This window comes from Hyposmocoma kahamanoa, unplaced genomic scaffold (genome assembly GCF_003589595.1).
Source record: "Hyposmocoma kahamanoa isolate Upper Pololo Valley unplaced genomic scaffold, ASM358959v1 88, whole genome shotgun sequence".
NCBI lineage: Eukaryota > Metazoa > Arthropoda > Insecta > Lepidoptera > Cosmopterigidae > Hyposmocoma > Hyposmocoma kahamanoa.
In genome coordinates this window covers 12738491-12764871 of record NW_020654466.1, presented here as the reverse complement: position 1 = coordinate 12764871, position 26381 = coordinate 12738491, and the positions used below count along the sequence as shown (strand labels likewise).

Sequence of the window (26381 nt, the reverse complement as noted above, 5' to 3'; positions counted from 1 at the left end):
GTTTACATGAAAAGTACACGATAACAATAAAGAACCTGAACCTGAAAGTTATTTATACACGATTTTGGAGAACTGACGATGACTTTTTAGTCAGTGTTAGTTCCCTGAAATAATTTTAGTTACGAACTTTTGAGTCTGGCCAAGACAATTTTTTAAAATGAGTGTATGATGAACAAGAATAATGATTTTTCACATGAAACTAATTAAGGCAAATACTAAATATATTTCGTAAAAATAGCTAACGTAAATTCCTTACAATGTTTTTCAAAATTTTTTTTTTGTTTGTCAAAATTTGTAGAAATTTTGTAACCGTCGCGATATCGCCTATTCTCAAAAAATTACGTAATATAATTATTTTGAAACAGAATAGCAAAATGGGGAGAAAAAACCCGTTACTTTGCAACATTTTCGTATCTTGTTGCAACGAAATTAATTTTCTGTTTTAGTGAATATTTACATAAAAATACAAGTTGAAACGCGTTACTTCCTTGTGGAATGTGATGTTAGTGTCTATTTTATGTTTGTCTGATCTATTTTTAAACCCAATTACCGCACATTTCGTCATTTTTAGCAAAAATCTTTGAGCTGTTCGCGGTGCAACTTGACCTTGAGCACTGACTGCCCGCTCGCTCATGTAGGCCCATACGGCGTCCTACAATTTGCCTCACTTAGCGTGTGCGGGCTAGGTTTCTATGCGTTACTATTCTAAGACTGTAATATAATATCTTTTTCAGAATCAGTGTTGAGTTGGTCCACTTTCAATAGACGTAGCGTCCCCTCGTCAAGTTCCTGTCGATTTTTAACATAAGGTTTTCGGTTACTGGTTATAAATGGATCAGAAGTACAAAGTAACGTGCGAAATACATCTTCATTTGTTGCAGGTCTAGAGCACTTTCTTGCGTGGTGTAATCTAAATTTTTTTTAGTCTTTATTACGAGATTCTTGAGCGTTTTCTGAAAGTTATGCGATAGGTAACACTGCTAAATGGTTAATTATACCTTCTCCGTGAATTAACATTTTGTGTGCCGGAGATGGCATATAATACCAATCATATTTACTGACATATATTCTTGCAGTTTTAAAAGCATATTCCCCAAATTTTTGGGAAATATTTCACACGTAGCTGACCATTTTTGAAACGAAAGGTTGTAAGAAATATACAAAATCATCTCCATACAGCGAATCCAGGCGTGCAGTGTTATATATATATATATATATATATATTATATATAGTGATAATCCATAACGAAAAGAATTTTCATTTTCGGGCCTAGCAGTTACATTTTGCAAATTATTCATTAGACGTGGAGTAGCACCACAAATATTACATGCTGAACTTGAAGGAGTGTCGCTTATTACCTGAGCTACTTTGCCGTCTATCATGGTCAAAAAAGTTCATGTTTAACTTGAACGCCATTGCCTTCCTTAACAATCAACGATGGACTCAAAGAATCTATTTGATTTTGAATATCGTTAACAACAGCTTTACTTTTCTCAGGAGTTTCTTTCAAAAACTCAATTAAAATAGGGCGACAGAATCTCACAGATGAAGGCGCAGGATTTTGCCAAACAACAGTACCAGTCGTTTCATCAATTAATCTGATGGGCACAACAGATGCGACGAATAAGTATATGTCAGACAGAAGTTCAGACTCCTCTGGAAGTCTTTGCTTATACTCACTTTGACCAGACGAGCCATCACATCCCCATTTACTGTATAAAACCAACTGTTTCAAACCGTTTTTGTACACGGAATCTATCAACAATATCCTCGCCGTTGTGTGATCTAATAAATCCTGTAGGGATAACATTTTTGCACGTGTGTTTGTAGTTTCAATAGCTGATGCAGGTTGGTAGCAGTTCTGTTTACTTTTTTGTACTTTGTAATAAGGAACAGTTCCGTTCATCCATAATATTCTTCAAATATAAATATTGAGCCCTGGTCAGATCCAATTCAATAAATACACGTAATGCTTCTTGATCGCTCAGCGTTTGGATGGTACTTCTATATCTATGTATTAGAGTCATCCATCAATTTTAGCACTGAATTTTTTTTCTCTGCATCTGCAGACCTCAATGCCGCCACGATTTTTGCTTCATTACTTTCTCCCTTTGATCGCAGCCCTTGAATATATGCATCATAGACGTGTTCAAATCTATATTCATTAAGTAGTGTAGTATGTTTGCGCTTCTTACTAGATTTTGAAGAATTTTCATAAGACCTACATGGTCTTCCTCGTTTTCTAGTTGAAGTAGATAGAATGGAATCGATTGTCGTTGACAACTCTTGATCCAACCAATCACTGTTAACCCTCAAAAAGGCTTCTTTCTTTCGTGATGCTTGGCTCCATCGACTGTTAAACTGTGTTAGCAAATTTTTTTTAAATCACTAGTAATCAAACGTAAATTGTCCTCCGAAAGTTCATAACAATCTCGTAAAAATGTTTCTAGAGCCGATTCATTTCTTCCACCTTCAATGTAGGATTAGTTCTCGTCTCAACCATTTGAAGGTGCTCATTTTCAAAGGAGTTGAAAATGTATATTCAGAACAAACTACTGCTTATTTTAATAAATTTATGAAATTAGTGTGTCAGAGCATTATATAGTAATGGTGTCGTGTGAATAATATTGATAAATATCATAAATGCAACCGCATCTATATTATCTTATCGCGTTGCATTGATAAGGGTATTTTTCTGCGGTAGGACATTTGTTACGATTTCTTTCATATCTTTAAAAACCGCAAAAAACCGCAGCTGATTTTTATAAAATTTTGATAATGAACGCTATGAAATAATACAAAATTCGAAGCTTCGGCAAGCTTCGCTAACAGTCAAAACCTTTGATGAATTTGATAAAGACAGGTTAATGTCTCCATTTTTAATTATGATTTGTTTTCTTTACATTATACAACAAATTTGAAAAATATCAACTATTTTTGATATTTACGTAAGATGTGCTTTATAGAAATATATAATAGCGTATCAATGTAAATAAAATCAATACGAAATACGACGTCGAAAGTTCCAAAATTGTACGACACAACGAGATGAGTACGGGTAAGGACATTTTGGAGGTATTTTTATTAAATCAACGTACCTATCTAACATAAAAAACCTTCAGTATAATAAAGTATGACATCTAAACTATCAAATAAAATTAAATATGTATTTCAATTATGGCATTGGTCAAAACCATTTTTGATACGCCGTTGTTCTACTATTTCCCATAGTGCACCACTGAGCAATTTTACTGAAGTACATAAACGGTGTAAAAGAGCCTCTAAAGTCTTTAAAAAATAGACATAAGTTAAAACATATCCCAGTTTTAATATTTTTTAATAAAGAAGGGAAGGACAATACCATCGAAATACTGCGCACAGTTCTCCAACAAGATCTAAAATTGTAGGCATTTTTATTTATTTTTAGATCTTACGATCCGTGACTAATATATTTGGTAGTCATGCCACTGAATATCAAAATTCTTTGTTAAAAACCGTAACTTACGTTATTTACACTAAATTAAAATGGTAGTAATTGTGTAAGACACAACTTTACAAAGTTTTTTATACATATATGTGTATTTAAATTATCAAATTAATAAGATGCCAATGTCAAGAAACTTATTCAATCCAGTGTCATGCCATTAAAATTTATTTTATCTGTGCAATCTATAAACACAATATAAAATGCATATCTACCAATAAATACATACCTATACTTTCTGCGTAAAATCATAAAAACTATGTCCTGTCTTTTTTGTCAAGGATATTTTGCAGTTAACCGCTGATGGCCTTGACTGCACCACAGTATAAGACAAGCCCTGCCAATCCTAAAACTGCTTTTTATTTACAAGCAGAGGTTGTAACTAGCTCCACCCTTTCTTTTATTAACACTTTTTTGTCAAGAGCTTATGTTTATAGTAAAAATATGCTCCCGGACACATAATTCGAAGCACATTGCATTTTCAGTATTAAATGCCTAGCTTAAACAATGCTTGATTGCTCAAAAATGCTATTATGCAACTTTGAAACTGGTACCAAACGTCATCTCCTTAAGTCCTTATTGAAAATTTGCATTTAAAAATATAATAGCGGAGAAAACTTTTTCTTCAATGCTAACTATAAAACTATAAAATATTATTATATAAAATTGTATTAGGATAAAAATGCAAGGTGGCTCTAATTATGTGTCCGGGAGTAATAATATATCTAGCCTCTAAACGCTATTAATTGACAAGAATTTAAAGAGCGGGAATGCGCTACTGGTTCGCCGTTGCCTGCTCGCAAAAAGAACTTTAAAGGTGGCGAGACGTCAACTTTGCTGATAGTAATTTAATGCTAATCGAAATGTTAAAAATATGCCTGTCTCTTTCTTTCATGCATAGCCGTCCCTATCAGCGTTACAATGTTGAATGGTTTGAAAGTTGTTCTTTGTTCTTGTTCCCACTTCCATTGCGACCAACTACGTCGCCGCGTCTCGTTGATCGGCCGTTTGATCGGCCGGCCTTCACTAAATAATACAAACTGCGCAAGCAAGCCACTTTTTAAAAGTATACTTTGTAATTTAATTAACTACATACACAAATTCGTAAAATTATGTCTGTAAAGTGCATTTAATGAACTGTGTTAATGCTATGCATTTAAACTTAATTGTATTCGTAGATTTAAAATAATAATTAGGTTAAAGAAACTTAAAACATAAAAGCAAAATTATAAAAACTAAATTTGAAGTGAATTTTACGGTGTAGAATAAATTCTTATACGAAGTGAAGGTATTTTAACTTAAAAATAAATTAAAGTATATTTAAAATTAAAATGAGGTGTGTGAAGTGAAACACAACATACAGACAGTGTATTTGCAATTAATGTTTCATTAGTGTACCTCGGTGAAGATTATCAGCGTTTTTAAACATTTACGTGTTATTTCTTATGGACTGTGGATATTATACCCTCTTTTATAAGGTAAGAACAAAAATAAACATAAGTTTTTTTTTTTTTCAAACAAAAATTTTATTCCTTAGGCGCCATAGCAATACGGAAAAACTTGGTTAGGTGTATGTTATACTGGAATGTTTTGTTTTTTTAGTGCTCTAAGTGTAATAAATTAATAAAAAAATTATTAGCACTGCAGCAAAAGGGCTAGCGAAAATAATAGACAATATTATACAGTGTGTTAGGGCACGCACTGTACAAACTTCAAGGGGGTGTTTAGTATTCAATATTATGTGAAAAACACTAATACATGTGGGGTCAAAACTCGACTCCCTAGGAATGGCAGCCATTTTGATTTTTTATACTTAGTTTGCTAAACGTTTGTTCTAAAATTATCATATTATGAGAAGTAAAAGCAGCACGAACATAAAAAATATTTTTCGGAAAGCTAAGATTAGCGGCAATTAAATAAAATATCTGTCATGTACATAAAAAAGTGAGGGATTGCCTAATAAAAATAATGAATGTAAATTTTTACCAAAAAAACTGCCAAAAAAACTAGGTTTTTGTAATTTAATCCTAAAATAACCAAATTAAGGTACTGTTTTTATGTATGAATTTTAAAGTATTTCAGCTGTTCTTAAAAACACGACAAAAATCATAATCCTATGTCCACAATTCTAAAAGTTACAGCTTCTGCAACATAACGTCTCCGAGAGCGAAATAAGTAAATTTTACAGTCTTTCTAGTAAATTGTTTTGTGTTGAGATGTAGTAAGTTAATTTGAAATAAAAAACAGTAAAAAATATTAGATTATTTATTTTACAAAAAAAAAGAAACACATAAATTATAAAAGGTGTTCAAAATGTCCCCCCCTATTTAGAAGGCAAGCTGTTGTCCGAATTCCCACCTGCTGCGTGGCCCGATATAAAATTTCGGGATTTGCACGAATTTCTTCAGCAGCTTCACGAATGCGCGCCGATAGCTCCTCTCTCGTATTCACTGGGTTAAAATATACTTTTTGTTTCATACAACCCCAAAAAATAATCTAATGGAGTTAAATCCGGACTACGCTACGCGGAGGCCACGCAACAGTGCCGCCTCTTCCAATCCACTGTGGATAATTTTCATTCAAGTGCTGTCTCACAGCTGTGGCGAAATGAGCAGAGGCTCCATCCATCTGCAACCACATTCCTCGGAGACGTGCGATTGGCAATTCTGAGAGTAATTCCACAAACTCTGTCCTTAAAAATTCCAAAAATCTTGGGCCATTTAATCTTTCCGGCAACTCCACCGGTCCAACTAAATGGTTATTAATAATACCAGCCCAAACGTTGACAGAAAACTCATGCTGGAATGAGGATGGTCTCACTGCATGAGGGTTTTCGGTAATCAACATATGTAAATTACGATAACTGGTTATCCCCGCTCTTGTAAACGAAGCTTCGTCGCTCCATTAAATCTTCTTTAAAAAGTTTGGCTGTTGCCGCACCTTTTGATTAATCCACGCACTAAAAACTGAACGTGCTGCCTAGTCCGGATCACTAATATTCTGCACGCGTCGAAAATGGTAAGGATATAAGCCTTTTCAAAATACGCCACACTGTCCAATGCGACATACCAAGTCGGAGAGCAATTCGCCTCGTGCTTAATCTTGGATCTCTGTAGATCATATTAAGAACGGTTTCTTCATCATAAACTGGTATTTCACGTGCACGTTCACCTACTGGTTGACGAATACCATTTTCTGCCAATCGCCTATGAATATCACGAAATGTCTGGTGATTAGGTGTAGGCCGATTTGGGAATCTCCTTCGGTATTCACGAACTACTGCCCGCGCATTACCATTGCAAAGTTCATAGATGAAATGAATATCTGCAATATGCGCACTTGAATACTGCTGATTATTCATGACGAATCAACAATAAATTTCACTCCAAAAGCACTTTTGGTCTTGACCAACACATCTTGATGTGTTGTCTGAGTAGAGAGTAACAACTGACTGTTAATTGTTGAATGAAAAGAACCTTTAAGTAACCTTAGAACTTTTTTTCAATCAGGATTGTGCTTAGGGGCTTATCTTTTGTCCCTTTTACACTTGCAAGCTGGGCAGAGTGAGCCAGGTAATAAATGGTTGAACTCATCGCCATTGTTGTAACCGAGAGCGATCTTTTGTGTTGTTAAGATACTAAGTTCGAGTAGTAAAAACTTTTAGAATTGTAGACATACGATTATGATTTTGGTCTTGTTTTTAAGAACAGCTGAAATACTTTAAAATTCATACACAAAAACAGTACCTTAATTTGATTATTTTAGGATTAAATTACAAATACTTAGTTTTTTTGGCAGTTTTTTGGTAAAAGTTTACATTTATTATTTTTTTTTGGCAATCCCCCACTTTTTTATGTACATGACCATTGACTTATAAATAAATGGACGACGGGTCTAATACAAAAACCACGAAAAAAATGTCCCAAGTCAACCTATTCGAAATTTAAATTGTAATGTCATCGCAGTATCGCGCTGTCAGTCGAACAAATGAAGACTAAAGCGGAGTTTGGCGCTCTGTATACGATTTTAGCGCCTTACAAGTGCGGACACTTTTTAGCGCGGACCCGACGTCCATATAATTGTAAGTCAATGTACATGACAGATATTTTATTCAATTGCCGCTAATCTTATGTTGTGTATGAAAAAATATTTTTTATGTTCGTACTGCTTTTACTTCTCATAATATGATAATTTTAGAACAAACGTCTAGTAAACTAAGAATAACAAATCAAAATGGCTGCCATTCCTAGGGAGTCGAGTTTTGACCCCACATGTATTAGTGTTTTTCACATAATATTGAATACTAAACACCTCCTTAAAGTTTGTACAGTGCGTGCCCTAACACAGTGTATAAAAATAATTTTCCGACGATATCTAATGTTAGTGATAGTTATCAGGATAATTTTACAATTATCCAGATGACATTTACAAATATCCAGGTTATTATTTTGATAATTTTATATTTATAATTTTAAGATTAATCGGATAAACATAACGCTGTCGCTAGCACTATTATCATATAATTATGTATCCAAACTCGATTTGTCAGTACGTGACATATTCAAATTTAGATAGACTTATAATATACACTTATATTATGGCAAAAATCTTTAAATCATTAGGATTTGTTGACGTCAATGGATTACATTATTCATTGCCCGTGGTCCAACTACGTAGTCCAACTAGTTGGAGGAGCAATATTGCATGGGCATTGGACACTATCGTATTTTTAAAAATAATACAACTAGGAAATGAAACTATTTTTCAGGATTTCACTCGCGTATATTTGTTTTTCGGGCCCTTTACAGGTCCCATAGTCACGGTCGGTTCACAGTCAACCGTGACCATGGGACCTGTAAAGGGCCCGAAACGTCGCACTATGGAAAATGATAGAACAACGGCATATCAAAAATCGTTTTTACTTAAGTCGTTATTGACGCACTTTAATTTTTTTTAATTGTATTAGAGTGGTACTTTAATATAATGTAGTAATTTTGCGTGAATTGCATTTGGAATACATATTTTTTAATGTGAGAAATTGTAATTCGTAAGAATGTCTATTTCAGGTCTGTTCGCTTCAATACTTTAAATTTCATTTCTTTCAAAAACTTGTGCGAATATATATAAAGTGTTATGCATTTCTAAACAGCCCATAGTATATAGATTTTAAAGCAATTATAATGCTGTGAATTGTTTGATTATTTTTCTATAAAATACAAAAAGTGAGGGAAAAGAAAGGTACGTGTTTGAAATTCATCGAGACTTTTGACAGTTACCGATGTCTCCCGGTGCTTTACATTTGGTGTTGTTTTATACCTCAGATACCTCAGATATTCATAAATAACATTTATAAAAATCAGCTGCGGATACGTGCGGTTTTAGAAGTTATCGCGAAAACTACGATATAAGTCAAGAAACGGAAAACTATTTCCGCTATCTATTGTGGTTTCTTATGTTGTACTATTGAATTGATTAGTTTGCGGTATATTTCAATAAATTATAGGTATTTATTGATAACAGGGCGTTTTGTCTACATTTTGCACTTATTTTGTGGTACTACTTTAATCAACAAAATGCACACTACCCTCAGTTATGAAATTATATAAGAAGAGTGAATTAATTTAATAAAGCTATTACAAATTGATAATAAAACTAAACAAACGTTTGATAGTTACGTATCATCACTGAATTTCAAAATGTCAAATTCTTTCAAGTGTTCCAAGCGTGAATTATTACTCTCATACATTGAAGGAGGAAAAAAACTTGAAACCCTATCAACAGTTTTAAAAGAAAACTATCATGTTTCTAAAGACAACATGTGTTTTATTATCAGTGATGTTCAAAGGAATCTCATTCCTTCCTTTAATAAACGATGGGCAGAAACGTCCAGGAAAAAGGATTCGGCAAACATCAAAGACTTAATGCTTCTCAATTATTCTAAAACTAGTTTATTCCAGAATATTCCTTCATTTTGCCTATATAAGCGGGTGTATGGCCCGAACATTTGTGCAGTTCTATTCGAGCTACCGAGGTGATAACTTCGACAAGCGATATTCTAGCGAACTGTTTGAGTCGTGAACTTTGTGTGCATCTTGAGTGGTTGTGTACTAACTATAGTTTGTATTGTTATTAAGTTTAAAGAACGAAAAGTTAACAAAAATGATGTCTGATGGAAAAAAACGAAAAGTAGATACAGAGGGACGCCAGTTTCAAGAAAAATGGACTGAAGAATTCTTTTTTATTTTCACAATGGTAAGCCTATTTGTTTGCTGTGTAATGAATCCATTTCTGTAATGAAAGAATTCAATATAAAGAGGCATTACTTAACTAAGCATACTGCGCTACACTCACTGACAGGAGAATTAAGAACAGACAAAATCCAGAAGCTTACAGCAAATTTGGAGAAACAGCAACAAATGTTTCATAAACAAAGAACACAACTTGATAATGTTGTGAAAGCTAGTTTTATAGTTAGCTCAAAATTGGCAAAGGCATTAAAACCATTTGCCGAAGGAGAATTTATTAAGGAGTGTATGTTAGAAGTTTGCAGTGTTTTGTGTCCTGAAAAGAAAAATGAATTTGAAAAAATTTGTTTGTCAAGACGAACCGTTGTTCGACGTATAGAAATGATGGCTAATGATATAAAAACAACATTGAATGGTTTTGAATCATTTTCCATAGCATTAGACGAGAGCACGGATTTGTCGGACACAGCTCAACTGGCTATATTTATTCGAGGTGATGATAAGGAGATCACTGTTACTGAGGAATTGCTTGCTTTACAGCCGCTAAAAGGAACCACTACAGGACAGGATATTTTTAATGAAGTTCAAAAGGTATTCACAAGATTTGGCTTGCCATGGTCAAAATTAAAGGGAGTATGCACTGATGGTGCACCTTCTATGGTCGGCTTACGTAAAGGTTTCATCGGAATTTTAAATGAAAAAGCAACAGCATTAAATGTGCAAAAAGATGATTTGATAGTCCTTCATTGCATTATCCACCAACAGAACTTGTGTTCTAAGTCCATTCGACTCCAGCATGTTATGGATGTGGTAGTAAAAACCATCAATTTTATTCGATCTCGAGGGCTTAACCATCGTCAGTTCAAGGGGTTCTTAGATGAAATATCCGCTGAATATAACGACGTAACATATTATTGTGAAGTCTGATGGCTGAGCAAAGGAAAAATGTTGAAACGGTTTTACGAGCTTAGAAATGAGATAGCAGACTTTATGAAAATAAAAGATAAACCACTATCTGAATTGAGTGACCCAAAATGGATATGTGACTTAGCATTTCTGGTCGATCTAACAGGCTATTTGAATGATTTAAATTTGAAACTACAAAAACAAGGACAGTTAGGAAATGATTTGTACAGCCATTTGAAAGCATTTCAAGTCAAACTGCGCTTGTGGGAGTCACAGATGCTATCTGGTAATAGTTACCATTTCAACACGCTCTCTACGTATGAAAATATTGCTTATGCTCAATATGCTGAAGAACTCAAGTTACTGTCGGAACAATTTTCGAACAGATTTAGCGATTTCAAAAACATGGAAGACTGTTTCAGTTTATTTGCAAATCCAACAAAAAGTAATGTACAAAATGCTCCAATACACTTACAAATGGAGTTGATCGAAACTCAAAAAAACTCACTCCTAAAATCTAAATTTGAAGAAGTAGAGGTCACTGGAAGTTCCATGGATTGATAACTGTCTGATGAATAGACTTGGCGTTGTGACGGCTCTGAGGTTGCGCTCTGGGCACATTCCTTCAAAGAAGTTTACCTTTTTGATGGGCATTACACCAACTCCTTATTGTAGCAATTGCGGCGTCGTTGAAGACATTTACCACGTTTTGATGGAATGTGTTCGGACCGAGAGACTCAGGAGACAGTTGGGCAGTATAGTTAACATACGGCAGACTGGGTGGTGTAACAGTATACTAGCCGTTCCGTCGTCGAACGAAGCCAAAATACTGTACAAAATATATTTAGATAGTCTTAATCTAGGTTAGATGTATAAATTAAGTAGCATTACGGAGCGACATTACTATTAAAATACACAGTAAAGCTCCTTAAAAAAAGAAGTAGAGTTGTGCGATTTCTACAAAAAATACCTAGAAGAAGACAATTTTCCGCAGCTTAGAAAATTCGCAAGAAGATTGATTTGTGCTTTTGGCAGTACTTATAAATGCGAACAGTTCTTTTCGATGATGAAAATTAATAAATCAACACATCGTACAAGACTGACTGACGATAATTTGGAAAATTCTTTACGTGTTTACAAACACGTTGTCAGTGGAATTAATCAAAATATCGATGGATTAGTTTCCCAAATTCAAGCTCAAGTGTCTCATTGATTGACTTTCGTAGTTTGTAGCAATTGCAAATGTATCGATTTACCGATACGATGTTGCACCATTTTTTTAAATTTCATTTTTTAAATAAATTGTACTAGTACTAGAATAACATTGTGATATTATTTTATGTCTGAAATCTATTGACACTAATTACTTTAAAATGCACTAAGCACTTTTAAACGCGCCCCGCGAACCTATTTGCATACTAAAGTTTGGCCCTCAACATGTTAAAGGTTGCCCATACCTGATCTACAGCAATAGAAATTACAAATACACATGCAAAAGTAATAAACCTTCAAGATTTATTGGACCACACTGTAGCTAGGATTTTGGCCATAGATTCGGTGTATAAGAATGGATTGTGTCATTTAGTTTTATACAGTAAATGGGGATGTGATGGTTCATCTGGTCAAAGTCAGTACAAACAAAAACTTCCAGAGGAGTCTGAACTTATTTCTGATGCAAATTTGTTTATTACGTCGTTAGTGCCTATTAAATTAGTCAATGAGCTTACTGGCAACATTGTCTGGCAAAATCCAGTGCCTTCGTCAGTCCGTTTTTGTCGGCCCATATAGATAGAATTTTGTAAAGAAACTCCTGAAAAAACTAAAGCTGTTGTTGATGAAATGAAGAACCAAATAATTTCCTTGCGGCCATCATTAATTAATAAAGAAGGTGAAGGAGTGAATGTGAAGCACGAACTCTTTCTGACTATGATAGATGGCAAAGTAGCTCAAGTATTAACAGATACACCATCTGGATCCACGTGTACATTCTGTGGAGCTACTCCACGGCAAATGAATGATCTGACTAAAGTCACTAGTAGGCCAGAAAATGAAAATGCATATCAATACGGACTTTCCACATTGCATGCCTGGATTCGTTGTATGGAAATGGTATTACATATCTCATATAATCTGTCTTTTCGGACATGGTCAGACACAAGTGAAGAAAAGAAAAGACAAAAGCAAGAAAAGAAAGCCCTAGTACAAAAACTTTTTCGGGAGGAGCTAGGATTGATCATCGACAAACCACGACAAGGAAGTGGTAATACCAATGACGGTAATACTGCCAGACGATTTTTTCACAATGCAAATTGTTCTTCTGAAATCACCGGAGTGGATGTGAATTTGATCAAAAGGTTGTATATTATTTTACAAGCTCTTTCATCAGGCGTAATGATAAATGCAGAAAAATTTGGCAAATATGCCATGGAAACTGCCAGGATTTATGTAAGTAATTATGAATGGTACTACATGCTATCTTCAGTACACAAAATTTTGATTCATGGTGAAAGTGTCATTAAGCATTTTGGTGTAATTCCTATTGGTCAACTTTCCGAAGATGCACAAGAATTCCGTAATAAGGATTATAAAAAATTTCGCCTACATCATGCCAGGAAGTGCTCTCGATCAGCTACAAATGAGGATGTATTTCATACTCTTCTCTACACATCAGATCCGTACATTTCCAGTCTTAGAAAAACATATAGCAAAAGTGTGAAGGCACTTGATGAAGATACTCTGGATCTTTTAAAAGTGAATGAACTCATTTTGGATCCTGAAGTTCAACATTTATAATAAAACATAATATACACATTGACATATGTACATACATTTCTAACATTATTTTACTTTTAAATTAGTATTTTGTAACTTTTTTTACTATACGTGTTTGTAATATTATAACTTTTAATTTCTTAATTTTTTTTTTATTATTAATTGAATAGATAAGAGCTTAAACATGATTGTTTTTAAAAAAACTAATGTAATAATACATTTTTATTAATAATATAAGTAGCATTGTCCTTAAGGAAATCAAATAAAAGCTATTTCTGAAATATATTTTTTCATTTTTTTTTTCAAAAATAAACATACTTTTTCAAAAGTATAGCATCTGAACTTTAACTAAAGCAGTATTTAATACTCTATGCTTGTGCAAAAATCAATCAATAGTCTATCTTAACAAATAAGAAAGTTATTGATTTTTGATCTGAAACAGACCTCGATTTTCCATAGTGCGTCGATTTGTTTGACAAAACAAATATACGCGATTTAAATCCTGAAAAATAGTTTCATTTCCTATGTGTAACAATCGCGAAAACCTAAGAACTAGATATAATACAACTATGTATTATAAATTTCTTTTTCGACATAATATTTTAGTATTTATTTTTTTACTCATGTTTCTTTAAACAAAACTTTGAATTAGCATGGATAGTTGTCAGATAATTATCAAAGAAAATAATCATTTTGTTGATTTCGAACGCTGATTTTGACATTTAATACTAATTATAGTGTCAGACAACCACACCAATTACCTGGTCTCCTATTTTCTGTAAATTCTCTGCAGGTGCAATGAGTATTTGATGCATCGAAACTACACCCAGAGTAGGACTAATTAAGAAAAATTTGTTTACAAAATGGTACTACCGTAAATCGAACCCGTGACCTCTTCATCTAGCGCCCACAGAGTTAACCGCTGTGCCGTCGAAGTCGTCTAAATATGTGCATTACTGGGCGCACTTAATTTTCTAATATAACAACGATAACAAAACATTTTATTTTAATTGTTTTAAAAATAATACTGTAATAATATTATATTTATTCCAAATATCAATACCCTCATCATCATCATCGTCATCAGCCTATTGCAGTCCACTTCTGGACATAGGCCTCCCCTAATGCACGCCATTTCGCCCTGTTCTCGGCTTGACGCATCCATTTCCTGCCAGCAATCTTCCGCAGATCGTCACTCCATCTGGCTGGAGGGCGTCCCACACTACGTTTGCCAAATACCCTCATATGCGTTAGTAATACAAAGATGTGCAGTTATTCTATTGTTCGTAGAAATTATAATTGAATTATAATCTGGACACGTGAAGCCCACAACAGTGTCTAAGATAGCATTCATCCCCTATGACGCGGAGAGCGGAGTTGGGGTTGGCCCGCACGCGGCGCACCAGGGACGCGCACCACACGTAGTATCGTCAAAACCGTCCATAAGCGCGCCAACAAACATGCGGTACAGAAACGGGGCAACACCATCAACCGGAACGCGTTATTATATTGAGTCCGTAGGGCCCTGTAAGTCCTCTTCGTATACTCTCGCCACAGACTGCATGAATGTAGCGGGTACAACACGCTCTGAAGAGCGTTACCTCCACCCCTCCCGTCTACCCGAACGTCTTGCGAATCTGCGTGCGATTCGCCCTAAGTTCTCATCACTGTCATTTATAAGGTCAGGCGCAAGTATATGCCCTTAAGTATTTAAATTGATTTACCTTTTGAAGGTTTATACTATTAAGTGCAAGGTAAGATAACCCAAAGTTACACTTACGTCTGCTCCCAAATACCATATATTGACTTTTTAGCCCGTACTTGGTACTTGGTACTTGGTGCAACGGGCTGGTATCCGCAACTCGACGACAAGGCGCCTATTTTGCGTGTGGTGGGTGCAGGATCCTACTCGTGCCGTCCAAGCTCCTCCAGGAATCTCAGCAGCCTCCTTGGTTTGCTGAAGACTTCGGGGAGCGACCTTGGCACTCCAAGGTACTTCGCTCTGTAGTTGGCCAAGCCAGAGCACTGAAGTAGGATGTGCGCAGCCGTTTCCTCCCCCTCCATGCACGCTCTGCGTAGAGGGCTGTTTATGATACCTAAATTGAAAATGTGTGTATTGTACGGACCATGACCCGTTAGGGCGGCAGTTAGAGTGCGAAGCTCTTGCCTTTTAAGTTTAATTAATATTCGAGATAGACTGGCATTGAGCGTTGGGAGTGCTTCCCTCGCCTGTCTACAAACCGTGAGTGGTCCATGTATGTATATGTGAAGATTTTGTACCTTTGTGTATAGTTGTTCTGGACCATTGGTAGGGGAGGGACACTATCGGTTCTGGTCCTACAGCGTCCGTCTCCGACCTTTTTCTGGCTAGTTCTGTAGAGTTACGTGGTTTTGTATACATACCTCCATGAATGCTTGATGGCATTCGTAAATGAGCCCTGAGTTTATGTCGGAGAGTATTCGAATGGCGTAGTTCTTTACTCTTGTCGCTATGATTGCTTCTGCCGCCAACTTGATGCCCATGCATTCGGCCTGGGATACTGTGTTGTGGTCACCAAGCGGTGCTGATATCGATATTGAGATCTTCTGAGAATACCCCAGTATCTGTTCCTGAATTTGTTTTAGATCCATCAGTGAAGACTCGGACCTCTCAGGGGTTCAGTCCTTCGTTGGGATCTTCAAACAATTGTATCTTGTATTTTTTGTCAAAGATGTATTGTTTTGAGATCCTATCCACAACCGCCTCCAGTGTAATGTACGTAGAAATATTTTAGATTATTGTACAAACAAACATTACTTGTTTACCATTCTCATCGTGTAATGACTATTGACAGTTCACAACTTAGTAATCTATCTGTATACAAATTAGCTAATGATATTGTTTTCTCAAGAACATTCTCGAAATGTGTACTTTAATCCTATCTATATAATCTATATAAGAAATAATTACTATCACTCAGGATTTGGTAACGATATAAAAGGGCCCTCTTCTTGTTAGGATGACACAGTTAACTTTATTATACCAAATAGTCTAGTCGTACGTAAGTTTATATTGTAGTACTCATAATAAATAATTACTTATGAAAACGCTGTTTGTTGGTTGTTAACCTCTCGCCGAAACCCCGAACATTACAGCAGTAGCGGGTCCTCATTGACAGTCTTATAAAGGATTTCTGTATGTGGGGTCCTCATGTGCTTCCAAAGGCCGGCTCTGTTTAGACGCACTGCTGTTGACGCCGCTTCCTGTCTGATGAACAGCGGGAGGGGCCGAAGGTCCAGCATCGCTTCGAGGGCCGCAGTTGGAGTTGTCCTCATGCAGCCGGTCGTCGCCATACAAGCGAATCTTTGGAATTTGTCCAGCTTGTCGTTTGCGGTCGTCAGCTTGGTTCGTGGCCACCATACTATCGCGCCGTAACTGATCATGGGTCTTATCACCGCTGTGTAGAGCTATAGTGTTATCTTGGGTGAAAGTCCCCATTGTTTACCTACCATTCTATGGCACTGCCAGAAAGTGATAGTAGCTTTTTTCATTTTGTTGTTCAGATAAAAAAAAAAGATGTTTGTTCCAGTTCAACTTGTTGTCCAGTATTACTCCCAAGTACTTGACATCGGTTGATATCTGTAGTCTGTGCTGAAGAGTTTGGGTAATCGGTAGTTACCTAGTAGTCGTTTATTTGTAAATATTACTAGTTCCGTCTTTGTTGGGTTTACCAATAGTTCGTATGCTCTGCACCATTTTTCCACAATTCGGAGAGCAGCTTGTGTAATGTCGTAGAGTGTATTGGCATAATTTTCTGTTACCAGTTTAGCTATGTCATCAGCATATCCTACCGTATAGAAATATTCTTTGTTTAGTTTAATGATGAGGTCATTTACGACCATATCCCACAGCAGAGGCGACAATACCTCTCCTTGAGGGCACTCCTTCGCTACTATGGCCCATGGGGTCTCATTTGTTGTTGTTTTTATTGTTCTTTGTTTCAGCATGTTGCTAATCCAGCTTATTAGCACTTCATCTACTTCGTGTCTTCTCATTGTTGATTGTATGCTGGAGAAGTTGGTTTTATCGAAGGCTCCTTCAATATCTATAAAAGTGCCTAGGCAGATTGCTTTGTCTTTAAATGAAATGTACTTCCAGTAGGGTTCTTTCCGATTCCGCAGGGGAAGTTGTGTATGTGTTGTCTATTTTGCGTATTGAACCTAGTGCAGTTGAATTTAACCTCGCCATGACGCGGTGCTCCTGAACCGAATGCGCCTTTTTAGTTTGGATTTGGCCGTCTTGAGTAGTCCGCAGACCACCCTCTGTCTGTGGCTCTCTGACGGGACACAATGCCATTTTAGGGTCATATTATCAATTTTAGATAACGTGCCTTTTTCTTGAAATAATATACAAAAATAAATACATGTATAACATAGGAAAAAATCTATTTAAACGATTTTTTTATGGATAAGCCTCGACTCCTTTTATTATTATTTTCTTCTTTAGCAAACTATTGTAATATACATATGTTTTCGTATCCAAGGAATTATCCGCGAAACTGATATTATGTATTTACCATCAACCATCGAGTATATAACCAGAAATATAGACGAAATGTCATTTAATTTGTTTGAAAACTGTTCTGCCATATCGTTACTTTGACAACTGCGCTCCGATTGGCTAGCCCGAGTTCGAAACAATTGACGGATGTCGTCAATTGGTGTCGTCAACTGTTTCACTTCAAATCGACCAGTTAACTTGAGCTTTGCTATAATGGACGAAAATTGCAAAATTACATATTTAATATTTAATTACCGATGAAATGTGATTCCGTTTGTTTTTAACCGACTTCAAAAAAGGAGTCCCAAAGTATCTTTGAGAGATAAGTTTAAGGAAATTAACATTCTTACACTAGCCTCACAGTACATTTATGAAAATGTAATTTATGTTAAAAGGAATAGTAATTTATTTATGAAAAATAGTGACAGACATAACATTAATACGAGGAATAGAAATAAACTAGCTTTTCTTGATAGTCGTCTTCACAAAGTCAAAAAATCATTTAAGGGGCAATGTATACGCTTCTATAACAAGATTCCGGTTGATATACAAAATTTGCCTTTCACGAGGTTTAAAACTATAGTGAAACAAAAACTTTATACTAAAGGTTATTATACAACTTCTGCGTACTTGGATGACAAAAATCCGTGGTAGTAACCCGTTTAGCTCATGGAGGTAGTCTCGATCTCTGATGTTTCAAATAAAAATAAAAAAATATTGTAAATGCTATTTACAAAGAGCAACCCCTAGAGTTTCTTGCTCATTCTCTCAGGGGAATCTGCCTTACGAATGAGCGGTAGAGTTTAACCATTGTGACGATTTCAAGTGTAATAATGCTTACCTATGAAATAAAGATTATTTTGAGTTTGAGTTTGAGGAGGTTCTCAATTCGAGTGTATGTTCTTTTTTTTATATGTATGTTACGCGATAACTCCGGTATTTGTGAACCGATTTTCATGATTCTTTTTTTGTTGGAAAGGGGGTACTTCCATAGTGGTCCCATTTCATTTTTAAAATAATCATCCACCTCGAAGGGTGGCTGTTCACGCATGAAGATTCATTTCATAAATAGCGCCTAACATTAATTTAGGAGCAATTACTTTAATGGTTGATTTTGCTATTTCTCCAATTCAAGGCGTTTTTCTGTCAATATACTTTGAGTAGTGAGAACCGATTTTTATTATCTCCAATGTCAAGTCCTGTATAGTGGCGAGCTAGGGGATATTTCAATAAAACTTAGCAAATAGACGTAATTCCACGTATTGTTGAGGTCGCTTTTTTTAGTACTCCATACTGAGATTATGTAATTAGATGTTTTACTGTTTTTCCCACATCACCGAATAGAACAGCACGGCATTGTTAGAGATATTATCTTTATTACAATAAATACGGAATATTTTTTGGAATATACGCAGACGTACACACAGGTCAGTAATTGACCTGTCTATATTTCAGTGCAAACGAGAGTTGATATAAGAGCTGTATCGCTAATGTGTTACCAGGAATATACGGCCCTTATTTCGTCTCTATTTCTGGTAATATACTCGATGCCATCAACATTTAAAGATCACATTTTTTGGCTTTTTGCTTTATTATTTAAAGTTCTTTTTTGTGATGATAATTTTATTGGGACGACGCCACTATGGAAAATATGGGTGCGTTTCGGATCAAAAATCAATAACTTTTTTGTTTCTTAAAATTATGTCTTGAAATTTTTCGTTATTGTAGAGGAATATATAAGGCTTCGAATGTAATAGTTTGGTATAAATTAGTATAATACATATTTTATTATAAAATATTAAAAATCAAAGTCCAATAAAAACGATCAATAAATGGAGTTTATTCATTTTTATGTTAGTAACTATTTATGTTTCGTAGGAATTAAGACATAAATATGCAACTACATTACCAAGATACATTAATATAAAAATATGAAAAGCTAATTCTACTTTAAACAATAACTGAAAAAAAAGTGTATTGAAAATTATTAATATTATTTTAAATGCACATTAAAGGTTTAATGTACCTATTGCAATTTATACCTATATGGTTTGTATAAATATTTATTAATAGATTTTTGCCAACTAAACTTGCCGAGCTTCCGGATCTAAAATTAATTCGTTCACTTTCAAAAGATGTAGTGTATCCTCATCGAGTTCTTTAACGTTTTTGCTGTATGGTTTTCTAATGCTTGTTATGTATGGATCTGATGTGTAAAGAAGAGTATGAAATACGTCTTCATTTGTGGCTGCTCGGGAGCATTTTCGGGCATGATGAAGGCGAAAGTTTTTGTAATCCTTATTACGGGATTCTTGTGCGTCTTCCGAAAGTTGACCAATCGGAAGCACTGCAAAATGCTTTATAATACTTTCTCCGTGTATTAAGATTTTGTGAACTGAGGATGGCATACAGTACCATTCATAATTACTGACATAAATCCTGGCAGTCTCCATAGCATAACTACCAAATTTTTCCGCATCTACCATCACACCTGATGAAAGTGCTTGTAGTATTATGTAGAGACGTTTTATCAAAGTCACATCCACACCAGTAATTTCAGCAGAGCAACTTGCATTAGAAAAAAATCTAGCCGTATTGCCATCATTGCTATTTCCTGTTCCTTGACGTGGTTGGTCAATTATCAGTCCCAACTCATCACGAAAACGTTTCTGTACTAGAGTTTTCTTCTCTTGTTTTTGTCTTTTCTTTTCTTCAGTCGTTGCAGACCATGTTCTAAAAGAAAGATTGTAGGAAATGTGTAAAATCATCTCCATACAACGTATCCAGGCATGTAATGTAGAAAGTCCGTATTGATAACTTTCTTCATTTTCAGGCCTAGCAGTCACTCTCGTCAAATCGTTCATTTGCCGTGGAGTAGCTCTGCATATTGTACATGTGGAGCCAGAAGGTGTCTCTGTTAATACTTGAGCTACTTTACCGTCTATCATTGTTAAGAAAAGTTCATGTTTTACTTGAACTCCCTCGCCTTCTCTATTAATCAAAGTTGGGATCAACGAATTTATCTGCAATTTTATGTCATCCACAACTGCTTTAGTTTTCTCAGGCGTTTCTTTGCAAAACTCTAATAATATAGGACGGCAAAAACGTACAGACGAAGGTACAGGATTTTGCCATACTACATCTCCTGTTAGCTCATTAATTAATTTAATGGGTACTAAAGAAGTGATAAATAAGTTAGCATCTGATACAACTTCAGACTCTTCTGGAAGCTTCTGTTTGTACTGACTTTGTCCTGATGAACCATCACATCCCCATTTACTGTAAAGAAGTAAATGTTTTAATCCATCTTTATATACAGAATCTATTCTTAAAATCCTGGCTGCTGTGTGATCTAATAAATCTTGAAGTTTTACTACTCTTGCTCCTATGTTTGTAATTTCAATAGTTGCAGATGGTGGATAGCAGGTTTGTTTAATCTCTTGTATTTTGTAATATGGTGGGAATATAGAACAGTTTCTTTCGTCTGTTAAATTTCTCAAATACAAGTATTGTGCTTTCGTTAAATCTAAGTCAATCAAAATGCTTAATGCTTCTTCGTCTATAAGCATTTTATTCTGCCTTGGATTTTCTATGAGACTCGAGATTAATATCTTCTTTTCTCTGTCAGCAAATCTTAATGTTTCCACAAGTTTTGCTTCCGTTCCTTCTTCTATCGAACGTAATCCCTGTATGTATGCATTATTAATATGCTCAAATCCATATTCATTAAGCAACACTGAGTTTTTTCTTTTCTTGCTAGATTGTGACGAGTCTGCGTAAGATATGCATGGTCTTCCACGTTTTCCAGAAGATGTAGATGGAGTGGTATCGGTTAAAACGCCTTCTGAAGTGGGTATAGTCACAGAATATTCCAAGTCCAGCCAATTGCTATTGTTCTTCAAAAACCTTTCTTTTTTCCGAGAAGCTTGCTCCCATTTTGTATTGAAAACGGGAATCATACGTCTTTGAATGTCACTGATAATGAAGCATATGTTGTCTTCAGAGATTTGATGATTTTCTTTCAAAAGAGTTGATATTGCTTCCATAGTTTTTCCTCCTTCGATATACGAAAGTATTATTTCACGTTTAGACAACTTGAAGGTAGACATTTCAATGTTAAAAAATACAATGTCTGTCCTTAACAAACGCGCGTATATTAATATCTTTTGAATCTGTAATGAACTATTATAAAATCAGCCCTTTATATACCATTTAAAAAAAAGGTTCGTGTGCAGAGTTTTGATAAATTTATTCACACACATAATGAGTGCAAAACTGATAAAGTTTGTCATAACTATGTTTTTTTAATAGTAAATAACAAAACTTACCTCAAACTATCAATAGAAACGATCAACACTCGAAACCGCAGCAGATAGTGGTTTTCCGTTTCTCGGACTCTTATCACATTTGTACCAATAACTTCGAAAAGCGCAAAAAGGCGCAGCCAATTTTTATACATGTTATTATTTAATAACTAGGGTACCTTTTAACATTCGAATCTAAAGTAGGGAGGACGTTGGTAAGTGTCAAAACTCTAAATCAATTTTAAAAACACAGGTTTTTGTCCTTATTTCATTTTCGATTTATTTAAACGTAATTTTTAATACAAAATATAAATAAAGTATGTTGTGAAAATCTACAAAGAAAATGTATAACACTTACTAATTTCTTATAATATTTACTATTCAAATTAACTTGCAAAGATGAGTAGTGAACTCCCACAAAAATATTTTTTTCGTTCAATCATGTTTGACATTTTGTATAAAAAAACTATACGTTTTTTATGGAAAAATGCTTCTGTATAAATTAGTTGCGTCATTAAACTATAAGATAAAATTAAAAAATATATCAATAACGACATTGTTCAAAATGATTTTTGATCCGTGCTTGTTCTACCATTTTCCATAGTACGACGGAACGATCAAGTGGTGCGCCTGATGGTAAGCGACACGTCTGTCCATAAGAGTTGCAGTGCAACTCAGAGCTTCAAGTCGCAAAGATTTGATGGACAATGCCACTGCGCCCGTAACCCTGAGACTTAAGTTGATAAATCCCATGTTGTACCGGGTTCGATTCCCTAGTTTTTTTTTCCCTAAGAGGGTAGAAAATTTAAAAAAGAAATCCGGAAATTGAAATAATAATAATTAGAAAAAAAAAATATTTACAATTTAAAATTAAAATTTTTATTATATAAAAAATGGTACACAAATTTATTTTTATACCGGTCGTGGTAACGGGCCTTAAGATTTATGGTTTTCCGCTTCCGAGTATAGTACTCCCCTGTATAATTGCCGGCGCAGAACCAACAAAAAAAAAAACTCCAAGAGAACTACAACCCAGAGGTGCCTCGAACTAATTATCCCGAAGGTGACTTAGTCCGAAGGTAGCTTAGTGTAACCCGAAGGTAGCTCCTGCAATGGACAACAAAACTGGTAGTAACGGTCCTTTTCCATCCGTTCTGAAGGCCCATCGACGGCAAAAGATAATTAGGGGAGCACCTACGTAGTAGCAATTGCCGGTGGCGCGATCAGAACGGAGTTGCAGTTTAAAATGTGCCTAAATATAAAAAAAGAATTTAAGTAATAAGACTGAAGGCCGAGACGTTTACTTATTGTTGGCAAAGAATAAAAACTAAATAAGCTAAAGAAAACAACGTCTGGTGAAAAAAATACAATTAAAATCAAATTTAATTTTACATTTACATTACATTTCATTTGAAATGTTGATGATGCAATGTTTAAATTTTTTTTAAAGCGGATGGTCCCGTGGTTGAAATTAACGTTGTACATAACTATATAATCGTAGAAAGAGCTGCAACAATGACATAGTGCAATTTGGTACAATACAAAACATGGAATTAGCAAATATAAGCGTTACAAGTGTTTTGTGTGTCATTCAATTTAAAACGTTCACTTTCACAATTACACGGGAACGGGAAACAAATGATAATGATTTGCACTCTTTTTTATCGTGAGCCAAGCCGAGCGTGAACTTGCTCCGAAGACGTTATGACGCTGTCTCACAGACTACTTAGTGTACTACGTTCGCTGTCTGACTGATTCTGTGAGTTTCTATGTTTTACCGCGCCTCCCCTTTCCTGCGTCTGCGACATCCTATCGAAAATGCAACGTAGGCTATCATAGATTTAACCAATTTGTCTATGGTAAATCATGGTTTTAATTCTTTATAGTTTATTATTATTTAAAAATAGGATATGTTTGTTGCAAATAATTATTTGTGTAAATTTTTAATAATGTTACATTTGAAAAAACGATTTATCCTAAAACGAATTGAACAACGTTGTAACGTTCCGTTACAATACCCGCAGGCTCCTCATAAGCATTTTAATTTAAAATTAAAATCCGGATAAGTAATACGTATTAATCTCTTGCTTTTACCTTTCATACATCACCAATCAAAGACAATAAAAAAAAACATCGAATAATATTAAAATTATAAGACGCCTACTAACAGACAGAATCGACATTAGACGACTGCACACAAGAAATGTTAAAAAAAATAGAGAATGGGCACGGTCAAATTATTGCATTTATGGTAAGAGTGTTTTGAAAATACTATTGAGGTTTATTTAAATTAACAATAGTGAAGAAGAAGAAAGATTTGACCTAAGCTTGTTTAGGGAGTAGTCTACCGCTCCTAAAGAAGAAACAATGTCCAACCGTTATTGTGGTCTAGCCATGATTGGTAATGCCCTATATGGACCATAGGGCATTACCAATCATGGCTAGAGCGCGAATGATATGGCAATGATAATAGGATATTAACAACCTTTTTTAGACTACGACCTGTACTTGTTTAAGGAGTAGTCAACCGCTCTTTAAGAAGAAAGTATGACCTAAGGCTTATTTTGGGACTAGTCTACCGCTCCAGAAGAAACTGAGAAAAATTAAGGTGTGATTTTAAATTGCAAACAAAATTGACCGCGTTTCTACTTTACATTATACTTCATATTTTAATTTAGACTTTTGTTAGGACAAGAATTTAATAGGGTTACGACACGCCATTGTAAAAATATTTTTTTTAAATTACCGAGAAAGTGAAAGTTTGCTTGAATAACACACAAAAACTGTCAAAATTCTTCAATGACGTCAATACTCCGTACTGTTACTATTATATTTAACAGAACGCTCCAGAACGATCCATTGAAAGCTGAAAAATTGATGGTACACAAAAACAAAACAGAAAAAATAAGCGTAAATAAATTTTTGCAACTGATGTGAAAGCGGCTTTACAAATAAACTATAAGGATATGCTAATAAGCACACGGTGTGAGTGTGGCTTTGCAATTGCACAAAACAATAAGCTAATACGCACACTGTGTGTAAGCGGCTTCACAATTATACAAAACAATATGCTAATGCGCACAGAGTTAATGGGTATACAAAAGAAAATTTAAATTTACCCACAAAAAAAAAGTACAACTTATAACTACAGTTGGTCCTATGTTGGCTTATGGGCACAACTGGTCAATTAGGCTCAACTCACACTGGCGCAAAGTCGAAGCGTCACGTCACATCCTGTTTTTCAACTACAACGCTTAGCGACGCCGACGTGCGTCGACGTCGTCGCGCGACAATGCGCGCTAACTAATGCTCGCAGCCGGATCACAGTGTGGTCGGCGTCTGGCGCTCAAATGACGCGCGAAGCCGCTCCACTACATTCAAACGTCGACGCGCGTCATCGCCCGTTTCCATATTTGCATAACACAAATTTGTACCTTAACAATGAGAAAATAGAGGTGAATATACTATAAACGAAAAACATGATGCGTCGCGACGCTTCGACTCTGCGCCAGTGTGAGTTGAGCCTTAGACGGCTTTTACGTCACGCTGTCTAGCGGCGGTAGGGAACAATATTCTAAACCCGTCCCTACACGGGGAAACTGTACTTGTATGGAAAAACAACAAAAAAAACGTCGTTAACAACAAAAAAAACAATTTTACTCAAGTACAGAAACAAGTACAGTACAGTACAAAGTTTAGTACGGTAAAAAAGTAAAATCTAAGCACTGCTTTCACCTCAGTTGTTGCAAACACAAACCAAAAAACAAAAAAACAACGTTTCATAGGACAACCAGCGACCAAACAAAATACTAACTACTTAACTAAGAAGCGGAAAACAATCTACCACGTATAAGGGCGCCAATGTTCTAAGGCAACAAGAACAAAAACCAATCATTTTTCAAAATATCAGTGGACTGACGTCAGCCTCGTCGGTCCACTGGAAGGGCGGTGCGTTTTTTTTACCGGATGTCAGTCTATTCAGCGGTCCTGCGAATGTGCTAAAATTGGGAACAATCCGACCATACCAAGTAGCCGTCCCTAGAAAACGTTTCAGCTCCTTGCGAGTTGCGATTGGTAGGGGTAGTGTAATGTGACCACAACCACATTACGACATTTTTATCAATAAGAC

At 35.3% G+C, this 26381-nt stretch overlaps 1 protein-coding gene across 2 annotated transcripts in view; it reads left to right on the top strand.

The window, feature by feature from the left end:
• Positions 1-4446: 4446 nt before the first annotated feature.
• Positions 4447-26381, top strand: part of LOC113235678 (integrator complex subunit 3 homolog) — a 45540-nt gene continuing 23605 nt past the window's right edge. The window contains exon 1 of one of the 2 annotated variants that reach the window (XM_026471518.1): positions 4447-4963. The gene's annotated coding sequence lies outside the window, so the exon portion shown is untranslated. The remainder of the gene's footprint in view (positions 4964-26381) is intronic. The other variant, XM_026471519.1, reaches the window with a different exon arrangement.